The sequence below is a fragment of the Schistocerca nitens genome, chromosome 2, assembly GCF_023898315.1.
Source record: "Schistocerca nitens isolate TAMUIC-IGC-003100 chromosome 2, iqSchNite1.1, whole genome shotgun sequence".
NCBI lineage: Eukaryota > Metazoa > Arthropoda > Insecta > Orthoptera > Acrididae > Schistocerca > Schistocerca nitens.
Genome location: NC_064615.1, coordinates 5,250,131 through 5,263,969, shown reverse-complemented (window position 1 = coordinate 5,263,969; position 13,839 = coordinate 5,250,131). Strand labels below are relative to the sequence as shown.

General features: G+C 45.9%; 1 protein-coding gene and 1 non-coding gene across 2 annotated transcripts in view; one reads left to right on the top strand and one right to left on the bottom strand.

The window, feature by feature from the left end:
- The window catches only part of LOC126237541 (transcriptional regulator ovo), an 864,856-nt gene that overhangs the window by 734,851 nt on the left and 116,166 nt on the right, over positions 1-13,839 (top strand). The window contains 1 exon segment of the mRNA XM_049947726.1: positions 7,103-7,215. The gene's annotated coding sequence lies outside the window, so the exon portion shown is untranslated.
- On the bottom strand, positions 5,384-5,458 carry Trnas-cga (transfer RNA serine (anticodon CGA)). Its single transcript has one exon. It is a non-coding gene; the product is annotated as a tRNA-Ser (tRNA).

Sequence of the window (13,839 nt, the reverse complement as noted above, 5' to 3'; positions counted from 1 at the left end):
GAATAGTAACGTTGCGGCGCCTGGAGCTGTTGTGCTGCCAATGGTGTAAATGGCCGACTGTCCGCCAGAACAGTCCGATACGTGTACAGTACTCACGGGAGAAGGAGGCGGCTGGGCGGAAGAGCCGGCCGGTTTGCGGCAGGTGTGCCAGGAAGAGCAGAGGTGGAGGGGCGCGGCCGGGCCTGGCCGCCCACCTGCCGCGGTGCGCGTCTCATTAGCGGCGCCGGCACCGCCGCGGCGAATTGCGAGCTGAGCTGCCGCGGAGAATCGCCGCGCAGGCGCCGGGGGGCGGGGGGCGGGGGGCGTCGCCCGTCACAGCCGCCGCTCACATCCGGACACCGGGGGAGCCGCCCGCCGCTGCAAACGGGGCGGCCGCACGCTGCACGCTGGCCTCCTGTAACCCCCCCCCCCCCCCCCGTTCTGATGCGGTCGGCGCTGCACTCTTCCTTGTGTGGGGGCAGGACGAAAGCTACCCTGACACGGCCAGGGCTGTGCATTGTAAAAAGACGTCTGCATGCAGCTCGATGTGGTAGGGTCACAACAAGTCGTTGGAAGTCCCCTGCCGAAATACTGAGCCACGTTGCCTCTATAAACGTCCACAATTGCGAAAGTATTGCCGGCGCAGGGTTTCTTGCATAAACTGACCTGATAAACAAAGTAAGAGCCTACGGAATATCAGACCAGCTGACTGAGTGGATTGAAGAGTTTTTAGCAAACAGAACACAGCATGTTGTTCTCAATGCAGAGACGTCTACAGACGTTAAAGTAACCTCTGGCGTGCCACAGGGGAGTGTTATGGGACCATTGCTTTTCACAATATATATATATATATATATATATATATATATATATATATATATATATATATATATATATATGGAACACGTGAGGCAATACTGACCCTGCGACTTATCTTAGAAGAAAGATTAAGCAAAGGCAAACCTACGTTTCTAGCATTTATAGACTTAGAGAAAGCTTTTGACAATGTTGACTGGAATACTCTCTTTCAAATTCTGAAGATGGCAGGGGTAACATACGGGGAGCGAAAGGCTATTTACAATTTGTACAGAAACCAGATGGCAATTACAAGAGTCGAGGGACATGAAAGGGATGCAGTGTTTGGGAAGGGAGTGAGACAGGGTTGTTGCCTCTCCCTAATGCTATTCAATCTGTATATTGAGCAAGCAGTAAAGAAAATGAAAGAAAAGTTCGGAGTAGGTATTACAATCCATGGAGAAGAAATAAAAACTTTGAGGTTCGCCGATGACATTGTAATTCTGTCAGAGACAGCAAAGGACTTGGAAGAGCAGTTGAACGGAATGGACAGTGTCTTGAAAGGAGGGTATAAGATGAACGTCAACAAAAGCAAAACGAGGATAATGGAATGTAGTCGAATTAAGTCGGGTGATGCTGAGGCAATTAGATTAGGAAATGAGACACTTAAAGTAGTAAAGCAGTTTTGCTATTTGGGGAGCAAAATAACTGATGATGGTCGAAGTAGAGAGAATATAAAATGTAGACTGGCAATGGCAAGGAAAGCGTTTCTGAAGAAGAGAAATTTGTTAACATCGAGTGTAGAGTTAAGTGTCAGGAAGTCGTTTCTGAAAGTATTTGTATGGAGTGTAGCAATTTATGGAAGTGAAACATGGAGGATAAATACTTTAGACAAGAAGAGAATAGAAGCTTCCGAAATGTGGTGCTACAGAAGAATGCTGAAGATTAGATGGGTAGATCACATAACTAATGAGGAAGTATTGAATAGGATTGGGGAGAAGAGAAGTTTGTGGCACAACTTGACTACAAGAAGGGATCGGTTGGTAGGACATGTTCTGAGGCATCAAGGGATCACCAATTTAGTATTGGAGGGCAGCATGGAGGGTAAAAATTGTAGAAGGAGACCAAAAGATGAATACACTAAGCAGATTCAGAAGGATGTGGGTTGCAGTAGGTTCTGGGAGATGAAGAAGCTTGCACAGGATAGAGTAGCATGGAGAGCTGCATCAAACCAGTCTCAGGACTGAACACCACAACCACAGCAACATATAAATGACCTAGTAGATAGTGTCGGAAGTTCCATGCGGCTTTTCGCGGATGATGCTGTAGTATACAGAGAAGTTGCAGCATTAGAAAATTGCACCGAAATGCAGCAACATCTGCAGCGGATAGGCACTTGGTGCAGGGAGTGGCAACTGACCGTTAACATAAACAAATGTAATGTTTTGCGAATACATAGAAAGAAGGATCCTTTATTGTATGTTTATATGATAGCGGAACAAACACTGGTAGCAGTTACTTCTGTAAAATATCTAGGAGTATGCGTGTGGAACGATTTGAGGTGGAATGATCATATAAAATTAATTGTTGGTAACGCGGGTACCAGGTTGAGATTCATTGGAAGAGTGCTTAGAAAATGTAGTCCATCAACAAAGGAGGTGGCTTACAAAACTCTCGTTCGACCTATACTTGAGTATTGCTCGTCAGTGTGGGATCCGTACCAGGTCGGTTTGACGGAAGAGATGGAGAAGATCCAAAGAAGAGCGGCGCGTTTCGTCACAGGGTTATTTGGTAAGCGTGATAGCGTTACGGAGATGTTCAGCGAACTCAAGTGGCAGACTCTGCAAGAGAGGCGCTCTGCATCGCGGTGTAGCTTGCTGTCCAGGTTTCGAGAGGGTGCGTTTCTGGATGAGGTATCGAATATATTGCTTCCCCCTACCTATACCTTCCGAGAAGATCACGAATGTAAGATTAGAGAGATTCGAGCGTGCACGGAGGCTTTCCGGCAGTCGTTCTTCCCGCGAACCATACGCGACTGGAAAAGGAAAGGGAGGTAATGACAGTGGCACGTAAAGTGCCCTCCGCCACACAGCGTCGGATGGCTTGCGGAGTATACATGTAGATGAAGATGTAGACCTCTCGATTATGTCCCATAAATGTTCGCTGGAATTCATGTCAGGCGATCTCGGAGGACAGATCATTCGCTCGAATTGTCCAGAATGTTCTTCAGCCAGATCGCAAACAGTTGTGGTCGTGTGACCTGGCCCATTGTCGTGGGAACATGAAGTCCATGAATGGCTACAAATTGTCTCCAAGTAGCCGAACGGAATCATGTACAGTCAACGATCAGTTCAGTCGTATCTACACCATTATAGAGCCAGCAGCAGCTTGCACAGTGTCCTGTTCACAACTTGGGTCCACGGGTTTGTCGGAGAGCTACCATCTGCTCCTGCGAACTACAATCTGATCAAGGCCACGCTTTTCAGTCCCCTGCGGTCCAGCCAGTATGGTCACGAGCCTTGGAGAGGCGCTGCACGGGATGTTGTGCTGCAATCGCGTCCACCGTCTGATGCCACAGTCCATTAAAGCCAAACTTCGCGGCGCCTCCCAACGGATACGTTCCCACATTGATTTCTGCGGTTATTTCACGCAGTGTTGCTTGTCTGTTACCACTGACAACTGTACGCAAACGCCACTGCTCCCGGTCATCAAGTGAAGGCTGTCGGCCACTGTATTGCCCGTGGCGAGAGGTAATGCCTGAAATTTGGTGTGCTCGGCGTACTTCTGACATTTTGAATCTCAGAATACTGAATTTGCTAAGAATTTCCGAAACGGAATGTTCCATGCGTCTAGCTCCAGCTACCATTTCCTTACAAAGTCTATTAACTCCCGTCGTGTGGCATAATCACGTTGGAAATCTATTCATGTGAATTACCCGTGTGCAAATGATAGCTCAACTAATGCATCGCCGTTTTATACCTCGTGTAAGCCGGCCGGAGTGGCCGTGCGGTTCTAGGCGCTACAAAAAATGGTTCAAATGGCTCTGAGCACTATGGGACTTAACATCTATGGTCATCAGTCCCCTAGAACTTAGAACTACTTAAACCTAACTAACCTAAGGACAGCACACAACACCCAGTTATCACGAGGCAGAGAATAGGCGCTACAGTCTGGAGCCGAGCGACCGTTACGCTCGCAGGTTCGAATCCTGCCTCGGGCAGGGATGTGTGTGATGTCCTTAGGTTAGTTAGGTTTAATTAGTTCTATGTTCTAGGCGACTGATGACCTCCGAAGTTAAGTCGCATAGTGCTGAGAGCCATTTGAACCAGCCTCGTGTACGCCATCTGTATATGCGCATACGTTATCCCATGACTTTTGTCACATCAGTGTACGAAAACGCATGTTAAGTAACTCAATACGACCTGATTATTAACCTATACATTCGTGGTTGTTTATTAATCAATTGCGGTACACTTATTCAAAGTGTCGAAATCCCAGACTACTCTCATCTAATATCCAGGACAAATGCCTATTTTAAAAAAAAAATATTAACTGTGGTTAGTTGGCTCCACTGTTGGACAGGGAAAGAATGATATCTGCGTGCGCTATAAAAACAATGGCATTTTGAAGCTTTTCCTACGTGTCACACTTTGCTATCTACACCGCGCAACAAGGGCGGGCAGGGGTGTCTTAGGCTCATTAGGCCCATACTGCTCCCATTATTCGTGAGACGAATGACGCCTTTGCCTATATTCACATGACGCACGTCGTCGAGTGCTGCGAAGGCTTAATGAAGCTTTTCATCATCAATGTGTCCAAGGACAAGTTGAAGTCAGAGGTGGGTTTGTGATGTTCTGGGGGAGTTTTACTCAGCAAAAGGTGGGCCCGCTCAGTGATGTGGTTACTGACATGAACCGGTATGTTTATTTGAACATTCTGAATGACCAGGTGCTGCCTGCATGACGAGTATGCTACTGATACACCTATTTTTCAAGACGACAACAGCAAAGTTCATCGGTCTGGGGAATAGGTGACTACGAGATTGCAGTGCCCGTGTTGTTGAGAAGTACGATGCAATATTCCTTCGGACACAGATCCGTGTGTGAAGAAGTAAGAACTGCGGCGACTACACCGTTATGAAGTACCTGAAAGGTATTCGCAGTTGCGAATATGGACAACCATCAGCTGGATAACGGTGTGCAATAGTTTCAATTAAAAGGCCTTCCCCATACGGGAGTATATATAATGAACGTGCAAGTGCAGTTTGCAGATGCCTTTGACGACATATGGAAGTTTGTGTCTAGCCGTGGAGCCTGCTCGGATAGCCTAATAGTAAGGTGACTGCTCGCAACAAGCGGAAAATCCGGGTTGGAGTCCTGGCCCGGCAGAAATCTTGATTGTCGTCATTGCGTTATACAGCTTATGGTTGTCGACACATGCAGTTGCACGTACATTTCATGAAAACTTGACTACTTTTCTGAACACTCCCCCACCTTATTACATCTCTATTGGCCTACAAAGTCCGATTTCTTGAAACCCAAAGAAAATCTGTGGGACATGGAGCATCGAATAAAACGCCGATATGAAACTTGCTGAGAGATTAAAACTGTGTTCCGGACCGAGACTCGAACTCGGGACCTTTGCCTTTCGTGGGCAAGTGCTCTACCAACTGAGCTACCGAAGCACGACTCGCGACCCGTCCTCACAGCTTTACTTCTGCCAGTACCTCGTCTCCTACCTCCCAAACTTCACAGAAGCTCTTCTGCGAACCTTGCAGAACTAGGACTCCTGGAAGAAAGGCTGTGAGAACGGGTCGTGAGTCGTGCTTGGGTAGCTCACTTGGTAGAGCACTTGCCCGCGAAAGGCAAAGGTCCCGAGTTCGAGTGTCTGTCCGGCAGACAGTATTAATCTGTCAGGAAGTTTCATATCAGCGCACACTCCGCTGCAGAGTGAAAACCTCATTCTGAAAACGCCGATATCAGCATCCCCCAAATTTGGTGGAACTGGGCGATCAAATTCTGAGTGAGTGTCTTAACATGGATATGATTATGTACGTGCACAACCGTACGGACTCTCTCCCTAACCGAATCCAGGTGTTTATCATTCCATAGTGAAATTGGAATGAATAAATGATGCGTGTAACGGCTTCTCTAGGAGTGACAAATTTTTGGGGGTATGAGCTTATTTTATGACAACGGCCTTGTCGCAGTGGCAACACCGTTTCCGCGAAGGTTAGCGTTGTAGGGCTTGGCTAGCTCTCGGTGGGTTTGCCGAGGGCGTTTGGGAAGCAGGTTGCACTCAAGCTTAGCGAGGCCAATTGAGGAGCTACTTGATTGAGAAGTAGCGACACTGGTCACGAAAAGTGACAACGGCGAGAGGAGCGGTGTGCTGACCACGTGCCACTCCACATTCGCATCCACACACACCTGTCGGCTGAGGATGAACCGAGCTCTGGTCGGTCAGTAGCCAGGGTAGAGCATACTACGTTTTTGGGTGTACATATAGATGAGAATCTTAATTGGATCTCCTAAAGCGACTAGGTTCAGCAACTTTTGCAATCAGAATAATTGCCAATTTTGAGGATGTATAAATTAGTAAGCTAACATACTTTACGTACTTCCACTCTCTGATATCATACGGAATAGTATTCTGGGGCAACTCAACGCTTAGGCAAAAGGCCTTCAGTGCTCAAAAGAAATCAGTTAGAATAATGTGAGGCGTTCATAGTCGCACATCTTGTAGGCATCTGTTTAAAATGTTAGGAATTCTTACAACTGCTTCACAGTCATTTAGTCTGTAATGAAATTTTTTCTGAACATGGGCCAGTTTAAAATCAACAGCGACATTCATGATTACAATACCAGAAAAAGAGAGACCTACACTGTTCTTTACTTAACCTAAGTTTGGCACAGAAAGGGGTAAAATATGCTGCTATAAAACTTTTTGATAAATTACCCGATGAAATAAAATGTCTGACAGACAGCAGTAATAGTTTCAAAAACAAATTGAAATGATATCTCCTTGACAACTCCTTCTATACCATAGATGAATTCTTGAATTTTGTGGCATTTAAGGGAATGGGATAAATAATAGAAATATTTAGGTATAACACTATAAAGGGGAAAAGAAGCTTGTTTCCTGTGCGCATTTCTTGTGCATTTGACGCGTTCCACATCATAAAGGTTTTCCCGTGCTATTGGTCAATGGAAGACGTAACTAACTAACCAACCTTCCGAGACCTGATCGGACAGAGAGAGGGCGTAATTCGCAGCAGTAAGAGGCGACTGCTCGTCGTCGCAGACACTCAGGTGGCTTTGCTCTGTTGCAGGTGAACACGTCGGCCGACGGGTGCGAGCACGCGGCTCCATGGGCGTATGCCGGAGGACTCGGCGCGGCCGGCTGTAGCGCATCACCAGAGCCGGGTGAGCCAGCAGCATCCAGGTCAGTGGCCCGGTGCGGGCTCTGCGCTCGCCGCGTCATTTCCTCGGCTGCGCTCGCGCACGCGCCCGCCGACCGCCTTAATTAAACAAAACGGTGCTCCGGCCCAAAGCGGGGGCCTAATTAAAGCACGGGCGGGGCGCCGGGTCGCGTAATTAGCCGACCAGCGCTGTCACGCGCCGATCGTCTAATGGACTTTGCGGGCCGGCATCTGGCGCGCTCTGATCGTGGCGGGGACATTGCTGTTCCTGTGGGTGACGTGTGGCTTCCTAAAAAAAAATGTCGAGAAGCAGGCTGCACAGGGAAACTAACCAATCGTCCCCACACGAAGCGCCTTTGTGGATGAAAACTCTTACTCATGTCCATTATAATTATCCGGGCTCTTATGCCGTGGTCGGTTGATGAATTCTGTGTCAATTCCCAACGCTTCGTCCCCGTCTGCGGAGGACATCTTCAGCGGGGTCTGTAGCTTGATCCCGGCCGGTGTGGCCGAGCGGTTCGAGGCGCTACAGACTGGAGCCGCACGACCGCTACGGTCGCAGGTTCGCATCCTGAACCTTTTTTTTTAAATTTATTTTTATTTCTTTTTTCAGCTCCATGGAAGGTCCAACACACCCACTGGCTCAGTCAGTCAGTCAGTAGCGAGCCATTGGGTGTGTTGGACCTTCCATCGAGCTACAGACCCCCTTGAAGATGTACTCCGCAGACGGGGACGAAACGTTGGGAATTGACACAGAATTCATCAACCGACCACGGCATAACAGCCCGGATAATTATATTGGACGTGACATTTCCGGCCGTGAAAGTCTACATTTTAGTATGAAAAGTATTACTGTACAAGACGTCCTAATGTTAACCCTCGCAGTACCACCTTTTGAAAATATTGTAACGCAGTCAGTTACTTTGTAGTTCAAACGTTTGAGACGAATCACTGCCGGAAAAGATTGGTACACCCTTTTAGAGGTTTCCAGTTCATTCAAGGTTTATTTCGCAACATTGCATATGGAGTACATGAAATGATTACATTTACAGATCAGTACCACAGCGGTTCTGAGGTGCTAGGTATCGATCCGTGCTGAAACACCCACATCAGTAGAATAGATGGTGCAGCCTCCACGGACGGCAATGTAGGTGCTGACTGTGGCATCCAGTCGATGGTGCAGATGGCGAATACTGTTCTAGGATACGTTATGCCACGCCTGCCCGACCTGTTCAAGTAGTTCTGTAAGAGTTGTTGGTTAACGAGACGCACGAGTCATTTCTCCTCCCATCGTATCCCACACATGCTCGGTTGGAGAGAAGTCTGGAGATTGAACTGGCCAGGGAAGCTTCTGCACACCTTGCAGAGCACCTGGAATGTCGCAGACAGTCTACGGGTGAGCGTTATCTTACTGGAACAACAAATCACCTTCTTGTAACTCTTCAGGCTTTCCCGGCGAGACCTTGACATGTGCGAGAATCGGGTCTACTGACGGATGTTTGTGTCGCTCTGGCACAATATTTCGACCACGTAACTCGTTGCCTTCTTCAGGTGCTACCTGAGACTACCGTATTGGAGGATCTTGTCCAGTATTTATGCCCAGAGGGCGCTGGGTGCTCTCTCTGCCGTCCGCGCCCGCCTGGCGCTGCTTGTCCTCCAATACGGCAGTCTCAGGTGGCACCTGAAGAAGGCAACGAGTTACGTGGCCGAAATATTGTGCCAGAGCGACACAAACATCCGGCAGTAGACCCGATTATCCCACATGTCAAATCACCTTCTTGTTGCAAGAAAAGCAAAAGAACGGGTCTAGCAACATTCTGCACGTGCCGAGTGTGAACGAGAGTTGTAGCTCGTCGCACCCCAGACCACGAGGCCTGCGATGCGACCAGGGTGCCTTGGAGGAATGCACTGCGCGAGACAGCCCTCACTGGATATACGTCGTACGCGTGCAGGCAGAATCTGGTTTCACTGTTGAAGACCAGGGCGCGCCGCCCCATCTTCCAACTGACCCTCTGACTGTACCAGTCGAGCCGTGCGTGTCGATGCCGTGGTGTGAGTGGGAGGCGGACTAGAGGCGTCGTGCCTCTAGTCTCACTGCTAATAACCGATCCACAAATAATTCGTGTTGCCACGTCTCGGCTCACAAGCCCTCTTACCTGTGCTGTGGTACCTGTACGATCCGCCACTGCTGACCTTACAGTACGACGACCCTGACGGCGTCCATGCAGTGTGGACGTCCAGAACCTCACCTGCGGCTGGTACCGGCATCGTTGCACAACTGGCGCACCACGTTCGACCTTGTAATTCTACGAAAGGACCAGCCCAACTCTCAGAATCGCTCAGTTGGCTGCAGGAAGTGCGAGCGCATCTCTGTGGCGCGGTTGCCTGCTTTGCTTCACACGTTTGCGCCACACTCAGCCCTCTGGCTACGAGCATTCCCTACCAAAGGGCACACACAGATGGCGCTCCGATAGTTGTGCCACTGCGCTGTCTGTTGGCGGACGAGCCTCAAACCTTTATCAGTGTATCTGCTAACCCGTCATCGGATCAACACGACGTCTTTCCAGCTGCACTATTTTTTTCCGGCAGTGTATTTATTGTGTTTAATGAATTATTCTACGGTATTCGATATCGTTTTAAATTTTTTAGTTAAACTTAACCCAAAGATTTAAGTCTCAGCAGTGGATATCACTTTCCCCGACGAATGTCGTATTCAGTATTTCCAGGTTCAGAGCCATACTTACGCTTCAGCGTCTCTTTAAAAAGTGTTTTGACAGTAGAGGTCCAAAGCAGTGAACGAAATTTGCATTTTTTAAATTTTTTATCTTTTTGTGGTGGTCATACAGTCGGCAGTACGCACTATTGATAGTACGTCGCTATTGCTAAGAGCGAGCTAAAAAGTATTTTCAGATTTTGGATCCGACTTACATATTTGTACCTCTTTAAAAAGCGTGTTTTTAATACAGTTCAACAAAATGAATTTTTTGTGGTACCCCTTCTCCCCTCCCTCCCACACTCTCGTTTTTGCGTGCTACTTAGAATGGCTTGGTACTGCTATGCTTAGGGGGAAAAATTATGCAGATGCTACAGGATCCCAAATTGAGAATTTTGGAGTAACGAACTAATGGTCCGAAGGGAATATTTAGTTTTTTTATAACCTAAACAACTTACAATTTAAATTTCCAGCAACTTCACGCGCTTGTAAAAACTCCGCCTTTTGCAAAGCACAATGTATTTCTGTTTACGGTTCTTTACCGAAATTTGTTTCGAGACCTACGTCTTATCTGCAGTGGCTCTGCCGGCCGGAGTGACCGAGCGGTTCTAGGCGTGCGTTCTTAATTTTACTTTGTTAGTCACCTGAAACTACATTTGCATCAGTCACGCCATGTAAACTTGTGAGAAAACAGGTAAAACAGATTGCTGAATAAACTAAAAACTATTTATAAACTATTTTGCATCTGAGAATTAATACTTGTCTAAGAGAGTCATGGAAGTATGACATGAACTTTAATTATTTTCAGAATTCCCTATACAAAAGTTTAAGACTGTGTGACATACGGGATTTTAAAGCTGAATGAACAACATTTTACTATTGTTTTAAGAAAAAAACAAAATTCCACTCATAGCATTTGCTGAATTGTGTATCTGCTTTAAACATTTACAGTACCAATAAATTCTGTCCAACTTTCAGAAGAAAAATATGTTAACACTTGGACAATACTTCTTAAACGAAAATGAAAATAAAAATTCTCAGTTCAGTTCTTGTTAGTGGTGCTCCAGTTACACATAATATTCCAAAAAACTTTTCATTTCTTCCTCATTAGAGAAGTATCCCTATAACTTTCTAGGAGCCTTAGTTTTCTTCATATCAGTTGGAAGATTGCTGTAGTATACTACTCTTTCCGTTATCATAATGGTACCGCCATCACAGTTTAGAAGTCTGAAGCTGTGATGTACAAAACCATTAATCCATTGGTTAGCCCTAACGACACCGAAACGATCTCTCGAATAAGCAAAATGGTTGTATTGTGATACTTGAAACGATACTTTCTCACAGTTGTTATTTTTGAATACTTTTTTCCGAGAGTAACAATGGAGCATGTTTTGTGCTAAGTTTCCCATTCGCATAACAGTGGCTTCTCTTTGTTGTTTGCAGTCACAGGATATGATTTTCAATCCTTTTCACTCCTCTCTCACCTAGTGTCCCACGTTTTAATACACAGAACCGAGATTTTGAAAAAAGTAGGTCTTAAATTTAATTTCAGGTGAGCTATTAAAACAAAATAAAAATGCACATGGTATAGTTTTTAGGCGTGAAATGGAAAACCAATCCTGAGTTTTGTATAATATTTTTACCGGAAGGAAATGTTATTCAGTGTAGATAGCTTTTCTTTTTTTCTTTTGAGTCATCAGTCTCTTCAGTGGTTTGATGCGGCCCGCCACGAATTCTTCTCCGTGCCAACCTCTTCATCTCAGAGTAGCACTTGCAACCTAGGTCCTCAATTATTTGCTGGATGTATTCCAAACTCTGGCTTCCTCTACGGTTTTTACCCTCTACAGCTCCCTCTATTACCATGGAGGTCATTCCCTCATGTATTAACAGATATCCTTGCTCCTTGTATTACTTTCCGATTCTGGGCAGAACGTGCTCACTCTTTACCTCATCAGTTCACCCAATTTTCAACATTCGTCTGTAGCACATCTTAAATGATTCTATTCCCTTCTGTTTCGGTTTTCCCACAACAGTCCATGTTTCACTACCATACAGTGCTGTGCTCCAAACGTACATTCTCAGAAATTTCTTAGTCAAATTAAGGCCTATGTTTTGTACTAGTAGCCTTCTCTTGGCCAGGAACGCCCCTCTAGCTATTGCTAGTCTGCTTTTGATGTCCTCCTTGTTCCGTCCGTAATGGGTTATTTTGCTACCTAGGTAGTAGGGTTCCTTAACTTCATCTACTTCGTGACTATCAAGCCTGATGTTAAGTTTCTCGCTGTTCTCATTTCTGCTACTTCCCATTACTTCCGTCTTTCTTCGATTTACTCTCAATCCATATTCTGTACTCATTAGACTCTTCGTTCCATACAGCGGATCACGTAACTGTCCTTTACTTTCACGAAGGATAGCAATGTCATCAGCGAATCTTATCACTGATATCCTTTCACCTTGAATTTTAATTGCACTCCTGAAACTTTTCTTTTACTTCCATTCTTGCTTCTTTGATGTACAGATCGATATACAGATTGAACAGTAGGGTCAAAGACTACATCCCTGTCTTACACACTTTTTAATCCGAGCGCTTCGTTCTTGGTCGTCTACTCTTATTAGTACCTCTTGGCTCTTTTACATATAGTATATTACCCGTCTCTCCCTATAGCTTACCCCTATTTTTCTCGTAATTTCGAACACTTTCACGATTTTACATAGTCGAACGCTTTTTCCAGGACAACAAATCCTATGAACGTGTCTTGAGTTTTCTTTGGTCTTGCTTCGTTTACCAACCGCAACGTCAGAACTGCCTCTCTGGAGACTTTGCCTTTTCTAAAGCCAAACTGATCGTTGATATTGCAGGTGTCGAAACATGCCTGGGTAAAGAAAAAACAAATACAGTGTGTTTTGCAGAAGACGGACTTTTAGTAATCCAACTTCAGTTCACAAACAGGGACAACAACAGCAGCTTTCAAGCCCAGCAACGCCAGCCAAGCATCTCATGGCTGTTACATTACAAACAGGTGCGTCTGTGAAATGAGTGATATATTTAAAAACTATTTAGTCCTGCGTGGGAGACCTGTTCCCACACACAAGTCGAAAAAAATGTTCCACTTGCTTATCTTGTATTAGTTTTTCAATGTTTGATATTGGAGACAGTTAAAATTAGCCCCACGTCAAAACAGGCAAGTAACGTACTACACGATGTAGCACAGTTCATATGCTTCAAAATTTCCGTCGTCCTAAGGTGGACATAAAGTGATTTATTGTCTCAAATGTGATAATTCCTATATGGCGGTATCAGAGGTCACAGAAGATGATGTAACTATGGCTCATTGTGCGTTTAGGCACTGTTTACTCTTCCAATGTATCCACAGACGACCTTAACACAGTTGAAGCTACCGTGCGGCTGGATAATGGTGAATGGCAGCAACAATACTTGGTTCAAATGGCTCTGAGCACTATGGGACTTAACATCTATGGGCATCAGTCCCCTAGAACTTAGAACTACTTAAACCTAACTAACCTAAGGACATCACACAACACCCAGTCATCACGAGGAAGAGAAAATCCCTGACCCCACCGGGAATCGAACCCGGGAACCCGGGCGCGGGAAGCGAGAACGCTACCGCACCACCACGAGCTGCGGACAGCAACAATACTGTGTAGTAAACACCGTAGACGCGACTGCGAGGTAACATATGTCACATAAGTGGACACCAGAATTTTCAACGGAAATGCCAAACATGGCTCTTAGCTGTTAAGAATTTTGTGTTTACTGTACTGAAATACCTAAGGTAACCATTAATTTCAAAAAGATGGCCTCCCAGAGCTCGAAATGCATTACAAACAGATATACTAAACAGAGGAGTTTTGTGGCTGCTAGCTATGCAGCTGTCAGCACTGGTATATCCCGTAAAGTCCTCTCCATCTCTGAATA